The sequence below is a fragment of the Chrysochloris asiatica genome, unplaced genomic scaffold, assembly GCF_000296735.1.
Source record: "Chrysochloris asiatica unplaced genomic scaffold, ChrAsi1.0 scaffold00001, whole genome shotgun sequence".
In the NCBI taxonomy this organism is placed as follows: Eukaryota; Metazoa; Chordata; class Mammalia; order Afrosoricida; family Chrysochloridae; genus Chrysochloris; species Chrysochloris asiatica.
This window is the reverse complement of record NW_006408519.1, coordinates 5,399,912-5,408,534: the sequence shown is the minus strand read 5'-3', so window position 1 is coordinate 5,408,534 and position 8,623 is coordinate 5,399,912.

The window sequence follows — 8,623 nt, the reverse complement described above, 5'->3', positions numbered from 1 at the left end:
GCCTCATCTTTCTCCCGCGGAGCGGCTGGTAGTTTCAAACCGCTGACCTTAAGGTTCGCAGCCCGATACGTAACCACTACGCTACCAGAGCTGAAACTACTGTATCATTCGCAATCCTATTGTGGTGCTGGGGGATAAAGCACTGGATGCAAGGTCGGTTTGAACTACAAGGTGGGTGGTTCAAACTCACCAGCTGCTCCTTGGAAGCCCTGTACAGGGTCGCTATGAATCGGAAGTGACTAGATGGCACTTAAAAACAACAATTGTATTATACAAGGAGTTCTGTGTTGTATTGGGTTATGAGTTGCCCTACTAACCACAAGGTCAGCAATTCAAATCTACTAGTCTTTCTGCAAGAGAAAGCTGAATATTTCTGCTGCAAGAAAGATTTCCAGCCTCAGAAACCCTATACAGGGTTACTATGAATTGGAACCTGACTCTGCAATATATAACCACCATCACTTCTGTATTATGTAGTCTTGAAATAGCCTTTCATTTTTCATAGTATGATTAGCTTTTGATTTGGCGGATGTCTATTGTTAATCACAGGGTTAACTCTTTGAGGATCTAGACCAGCCCACACCCTGTCTAATGTCTGCTCAAAGCCTTGCATATTCTCATTCAAGGTAAGTTGAATTCCGTTTCATAGCAACCCTATAGATAGAGTAGGACTGTCGCATAAGGTTTCCAAGACTGTAATCTGTGTGCCACATCTTTCTTCCGCAGAGTATCTTGGGGATTCGAAATGCTGATCTTTCAGTTAGCAGTCTAGTGATTAACCACTATACCTCTAGAGCTCACCTTGCACAAACTAGGGATTAATGTTTATTTGGAGTCTCTTAGCGTAAAAGGATTAATACTTTTGGCTGTTAACTGAAAGGGTGGAGGTTTGAGTCCATTCAGAAGCACCTTTGAAAGGTCTAGTAATCTACTTCTGAAAACTCAGCCAATCAAATCCCTTTGGACTACAGTTCTATTCTAACACAAATGTGGTACCATCAGTAAGAATTGACTTGATAACAACTGATTTGGTTTGGGGTTTAAATGCATTTTGTTGATATGAAGACACACCTAAGCACACTTTGTTTCTCACATTTTCACATGGAATGGAAGAAACAGGTAATGAAAAAATTGTACATTCTTCCCCAATGTCCATTTCTACATACAATCAAAGTAAGAAATAGTTTGACTCTAGCTCTTATGTTTACAACTCAAATCTTATTGTAAAAAAATGCTGAAGATTCACTTAACTAGTATAGCTAAAGTTGCCTGTGTAAGCAAATTGTTCAAGATCAGAAGAATACTCTAACTGTTACTGTCTGCTATGTGTCAGGATGTTAAAAGCACATTATGTATATTATTTCAACTTCTTAACATCCATATGAATGAGTAAGTACTACTGCTGCCATTTTTATTAATGAAGAAACTGATGTGAAGAACTTCTGAGACCACAAAGCTCGTACCTGGTGAAGTTGACATTCGAAATCCTGCAGTTACAGGCCAGTGCTCTTGTACTTAACATTCTACCGTGTTGCCTCATAAGATGGACTGTACTCCTCATATCATGTTGTTCATGGTCACAATCTCACTTGATAGTCCAAAACCAAATTGACAGAATCATGAATGTTACTATGCTAAATGTCCATGCTCATTGAACTCTCTGGGTCGGTGCTATATTAGACCAAAGTAGCATCCAGTATACATTCTGGCTTTATATTCAGAAGGGAAAAGTAATATCATACAATTTAAGTGCATATAACCCTTAATTAAACTTGTCATAACGTTTTAGAGATATACCTATGTGTAGCATAGTGGTTACGAATAGGGCTGCGAACCACAAGGTCAGCAGTTCGAAACTACCAGCTGTCCCACAAGAGAAAGATGAGGCTTTCTGCTCCCATAAATATTTATAGCTTCGGAAACCCTATGCAGGGTCGCTATGAGTCGGAACCGACTCCACGGCACATAACAACTACTTTTAAATCAGGAAAGGAAGAGCCTCAGCATAAATTCAAAACCTGAAAGCTCACAGAAATCAAAACTAAAAAATTTAGACTCTATCCTCATGAACAGTTTCCATAGTGATAATTTTGAAAAACACTGAAAAAAAATCAAGGTATTTAGAGAGACTATAAAGATATTTTATGAAGATGGCACACACACACAAATACTTTCTCATGAGGAGATAGAGTCCAACTTGGAATTTCAAATTATCTTTTTGTATGATGCATTATTTAATAAATGCTAGCATTAATTTTTAAAGAGTTCAATTTGCATACCATTACTGGGCCAAATGGTTGACGAGGATCACAATTAAAGAAATATGCACCATTCATTTTACTAAGAAGAAAAAAATCCAACAAAGTCAAATCTTCATCATTTAACTGAATAAAGGCAGTCTATAGCTGCCAAAAATGTAGAACTCCCTGACAGATGCAATTTAACTCTTATGAGTATTTAAATAAAATTCCTTTAAGCATAACCCTAAGTAAAAGCTCAGTATCGTCTCATGGAATAAGATAAAGATATATATATATATATATATATATTTAATGCTATGGATTTTAGGGGAAAAAAAGGTCATGAGATAAAAAAAAAAAAAAGTAACCTGGGGATGTGGGTTCGGGAATAGAAGTATAATTTGAAAGAATATGGCATTTCATGTTACACCATGGGTATAAGACATGAGCTGAATGGAAGGCTCTTCACTAGCACATTAGTTAGTATTCCATTCCAACATGATTTGAACTGGGTGTATTCCAGAAAAGTTATAGGAGGCGGCTTTAAAAAGTTCATGGGAAAAAGGAATGAAAAGATAATGGAATTTTTAGTCAAACTTTTTCGAGTCCCTTCGTAACTAAAACAGACATAGAACCTGCTCTCACGTAACAAATCATCTAAATCAAATGCGCTGCTTTCACAAACACCCCTCTCACTATATTCTAAAAGAAAACAACACTTCCTGAGTGGTGAAGAAAAGGATTGATGGTCATACGCTGGGTGACAAACACCTGGTATCTGTGACATAATTAGTGTGTGACCTGTTTACAGCAAACTGCCACCCCAGCATACCTAGAATGCTAGAATGGGGCCTGGGAGCAGACACCACACTAGGCACCCTTCTTTACAAGGATGGCCATTCATATCCTGTTTCTCAGCACTGGTTAGGACACTAAGTACATCTGCCTACTGCAGTGTACTCTTGACTTTATCATGATCTTTGTGTAGTTACAAAATTTGAAATAATCTAGGATGTATGCTCTTATCCTTGACTGTCTGAAAGAGAAAACTTTCCCCAGTAAAGTATGAACATTCAGCTAGACATCTTTCAGGACAGACAAAAGATGGGTCTTTTGTCAGGTTCACTTATCCTTCACAAATTCCAGTGTTGGGCCAAAGCTATAGAAGCAAGCTCCTTGGGTTCACTTCATATTTGGGTGCAAATTTCCCCAACATAAAACCTTGATGTTGAAAGCAATAGTCACATATAGTGATATTTATGCAATAACCCTGGAACAGACCCTGGATATAATCTTTAGATCTAATAATCTGTAGGGTTAGGGAACCAATAACAAAACCCAACCCTACTAGGTCACTAATAAGAGATCCCTAGAGGACAACATCAGAAATTTTGGGTTTTTTTGGGGGAGAGGGTGGCAGGGGGTCTGGTCAGTATTTTTAATTTCAAAGAACTTAAAGAAATTGATATTCCCTATTGTTGTTGTTATTAAATACTGTCAAGTTAATTCTGACTCATAGTGACCCTATAAAGGGTTTCTGAGGAGTCACTGGTGAGTTTGAACCACTGACCTTGCATTTCAAACCAACCTTTTGGTCCATTGCTTATCCTGCAGCATCACCAGGTTAACTACAGAAAAATGGAAAATTAAAAACTTGAAGAGGAAAACAAATCCAAATTACCATGAAGAGACAAACACTAAACATGTTGGATGTTGAATCTCCTCATCTTTTTCTATGCAAACATGTACAGTAGAATCCTTCTAATCTGATAAGCAATAGTCCTATGAGAAATCCAAAAAGGTTTTATGAAGTACAGAATCTCCAAAAATTATACATACATAATATATAACTTTATATGTTTACCTTTCTTTGGCGTTTTGTGTTGAAAAGAGGATGTCACTAAATTTGTATTTTTATTTAAATGAAATTTTCTCATATTCTTAGTAGTCAGGGGTCACAGATACGTATTTTTGCTTGTTTTATTTGGCATTTAGTTTTATAAGTAGTTGATATTACTTTTACATCAAGAAGTTTTAGATAGTATTTTGTATCAAGCAGTTTAAGATTTTTGGGTTGTCATATCCATCAAACTTTTTTATTTTCTTCTTTCTTTCATGTTACCTTAAAAATCAGGTAAGTATTCACTACTTTATCTTAATGGTTTTACAGTCTTATCTTTTATATTTAACTTTTTAACTTACTTTGAATATATTTTGCCATAATAATATACCAAAAAACAACAACAACAAAAAGGTGAAAAACAACAAATCCAGTGCCATTGAGTTAATTACAACTCAGATTGACTCGTAGGATTTCTGAGAATCTTTATAGGAACAGACAGACTTAGCTTTCTCCTGCAAAGTGGCTGCTGAGTTTAAATTGCCGACCTTATGGTTAGAGTCCAATGCTGACCGCACAAACCTACCAGGGCTCCTTATAACATATATTGTTGTTTTGTTGTTAAATGCCATCGAGTTGCTTCCAACTCATAGTGACCCTGTATAGAGTTTCCAAGGAGTGACTGGTAGATTTGAGCCCCCAAACATCTGACTAGCAGTCCAGTGCTTATCCTCTAGCGCCACTCATTAATATATAGTTTGGCAAGTTAACATGTTTAGTGTAGTATATTCCCATTCAAGAATGAGAAAATTTTCTCTGCTTAGCTAAGAAGGTTTGATGTAATTATGTGTAATTTTTAGGCTATAAAATAAATTTTACTTAACTAAAATTGATAGTTAACTAAAATTGATAGTTTTAAAAAAAATTGGAGTTGTTAAGATATTTAAAACTCCTGGAATTAAAAAAAAATTCTTTATGTGAGCTGCAACTTTATTTCAAGTCAGTATTTATCAATTGGGACTCCTAGTATGGTGATGTAGGGTAAGCATTGAACTACTAACCACAAGGTCAGTGATTCAAATCCACAAGCCACTCCTAGGAAACCCTATACAGGGTCACTATGAGTCAGAAAGACTTGATGGCAATTAACAACAAAAATATTTATCAGTTGAACAACCTGACAATTTAGGGTTTCTCAACAACTACACTCTTCTGTCTTACAAGCAAGATCTTGCAGGCCTGGAATCTTTTCTATATCCATACTCCTCTAAAAAGATGATGATTGAGAGGTTCATTCAAACAAATCCTCACCAGATGGACTCAAGGGACTTTGCACTGTCTCATGTCCATCTACCTGGAAACCCCATTGCTTCTGTTTCTGTGACATGCTGAATACTGAGGAATTTGTAAGGCTTGCTACCTGAGCTCAATCCAAGAAGCTATGCACAAATCTTACCATCTCTAGGATTGCTCAATTTTATCTGGCATTCTTTTGCTTCACTCCTACTCTTAGAAATTAGCCTGGGGTAGCAGAGCATCTAGCCCATTTTGTTCTCTGACTTCTATCTCCTCCGCCAACGGATTCTTCATCTAGACTGAATGTAAGATGACCTAGTTCTTTGTCGATTTTATCCAAAAGGTGTTTGTTGTTGTTTTTAAATACATTAGATGTCTTGAGTATTTTAGTGCCCAGGTTTTGAAATTTTAAAAAATCCTATTCTCTGTGACATACAGGCATTTTTGCTCAAGACTTTTAGCTCTGCCACGAGTTCCAAAAACATAAGTTTCAGACAAAAACTGAAATTCATGCCTTGTGGTACTAATTACCTAAACTAATGAACATAAAAGCATATCTTGATCCTGCCTAGATTAGAATGAGAATCTGACAAAGGTTATTAAATAATAGGAATCATGGAGAATAGAAAACACATCATTAAAATTCACTATTGTAATTGTGTCAATTTTGTGCAAAACTGAACTATGCATTCAATGATATACCCAATCAAAATCTCAGCAAATATGTGGGAGAAATAAATAAAATGATTCTAAAATTTATAGAGAAATACAAAGGGCCAGATTTAACTAAAGTTCCTTTGAAGAAGCATGTGTGGAAGGACTTAGTTTACCATACATCAAGTTAAAATACTTTACTTTGTTTTCTGGAACTGCTTTTTGAAATTCTTTGTTCAGCTCTTTCATTTCCTCATTTCTTCCAGTTGCTTTAGCTTCTCTACCCTCAAGAGCAAGTTTCAGAGTCTCTTCTGACATCCATTTTTTTTTATCTTTCCTGTTTTCTTAATGAACTTTTGTTTTCTTCATTTATGATGACAATCCGCAACTCATCCAGTTTTGGGTCTAATACATCAAATCTGTTCTCAAAATGGTCTCTAAATTCAGGGCATATTTTGGATCTTGTGGACTTGTTTTAATTTTCTTCAACTTCAGCCTGGACTTGCATATCAGCAAGTGATGATCTGTTCCATAGTCTGCCCCTGGCTTTGTTTAGTTGAAGATATTGAGCTCCTTCATCATCTCCTCCCACAGATGTTAGTCAACCTGATTCCTGTGTATTCCATCTGGTGAGGTCCATGTGTATAGTTGCTTTTTGTGTTGTTGGAAAAAGGTTTTTTGATAAGTAAGTCATTGGTCCTGCAAAATTCTATCATACAATTTCTAGGATCTTTCCTATCACCAAGGCCATGTTTTCCAACTACTGATTCTTCCTCTTTGTTTCCAACTTTCACATTCCAGTCACCATTAATTATGCATCTTGATTGCATATTTGATACATTTCAGACTGAATTAGTTGATACAATTCTTCTCTTTTCTTTAAGGTTGTTGTTGTTGTTGTTATGTGTTGTGGAGTGGGTTCCGACTCATAGCATCCCTATACAGGGTTTCGGAGACTGTAAATCTTTATAGGAGCAGAAAGCCTCGTCTTTCTCACGTGGAACCGCTGGTGTTTTGAACTGCTGACCTTAAGATTTGCAGCCCAATTTGTAACCACTATGCTAGCAGAGCTCCTTTTATATACATTGTTAAATCCAATTGTTCATCAGATAAATTAGTTTGATGTTTCCTTTCTTTAACTGGTTTGTTATTTGGATAACACTAGCACCATGAAATGGGTTAAAAAGTGTTTCCTCATCTTTTATTTCTAAAAGTTTTGTGTAGAAATGGAACTTTGGTAGTGTATGCATTTGATAGATTATATCAAATTCATACTACAACATTATGTTCTTCTTAATGTTTCCTTATTATTATCTTACTGTCTACAGGCTTTACGATCTTCTCAAAGATTTAGTTTTTTATTTCATTGATTGTTTTCTACTGCTTTTATATTTTCAATTTAACCAAGTTCTGCCGTTGTCTTTATTTTTTCATTTATTCTATTTAATTTGAATTGAATTAGTTCTTTACTTTCTGGTTTCTTAATATAAGAACATAAAATATTGATTTGTGACCTTTCTTCTTTTTATCACATTTAATGCTATAAAGTTCCCTCAAAGTACTACTTTAGCTGCCTCCCACAAATTTTGATATTAAAAATTTTCTTTTTTTAAAACAATATTTTCTAATGATCCCAAGATTACTTCTGTGAAAGTAGAATAAGCTCTAGACTGCTAACCCCAAGGTCAGCAGTTTAAAACCACCAGGTGCTTCTCAGAAACTCTATATGGGGTTGCTATGAGTCGGCACTGACTTGACGGCATTTAACAAGTTTAATTTTTAAATATATAGGATAATACAGTTGTCTGTGATTAGTTTCTGAATTAATTTTGTTACGATCAAATAACAAACTTATATGATTCCAATATTTTAAATCAATTGTGATTTATTTTAGGACTTTTGGTATGGTGCACTAGGATCAACAATGGACTGAGAACCAAAAGGTCAGCCGTTCAAATCCACTAGCTGTTCCCTGGAAACCATATACAGGGTCACTATGAGTTGGAACTGACTTGATGGCACTTAACAACAAAAAAATATTCATATGTTATTGTTGTGGTTAGCAGTCCAGCACTTATCCTGTTGTTGTTAAGTACTATTGAGTAGGTTCCTACCCAGAGCAACCCTGTATAGGGTTTCCGAGGAGTGGCTGGTAAGTTTGAACTTCTCACCTTGTAATTTAAATTGACCTTACAGCATTTATCCTACAGTGCCACAGCAGGACTCCAGCACTCATATATATATATATATACATATACACATATGGTGTCATGGAGTCCTGATGGTGCCGTAGGATAAGCACTAGATAGCAAGTTGATTTGAACTGCAAGGTGGTGGTTCACACCCACTAGCCACCTGTTAGAAACCCTAAACAGAGTCGCTATGAGTTGGGACCAACTCAAAGGCACTTAAGTACAGCAACAACATGTATAGTTGTTAAGTAGTCCAATTCTTATGCCACAGTGCCATATCAGGGCTCTATATCAGGGACTGGTTCCAACTTCAAACATCTTCACTGTATGTGAGACAAAGTTTCACCATCTTCACTTTTAAGTAGCATTCTGCCTGTTGGTTCTTCTGGCAGTCCATGACA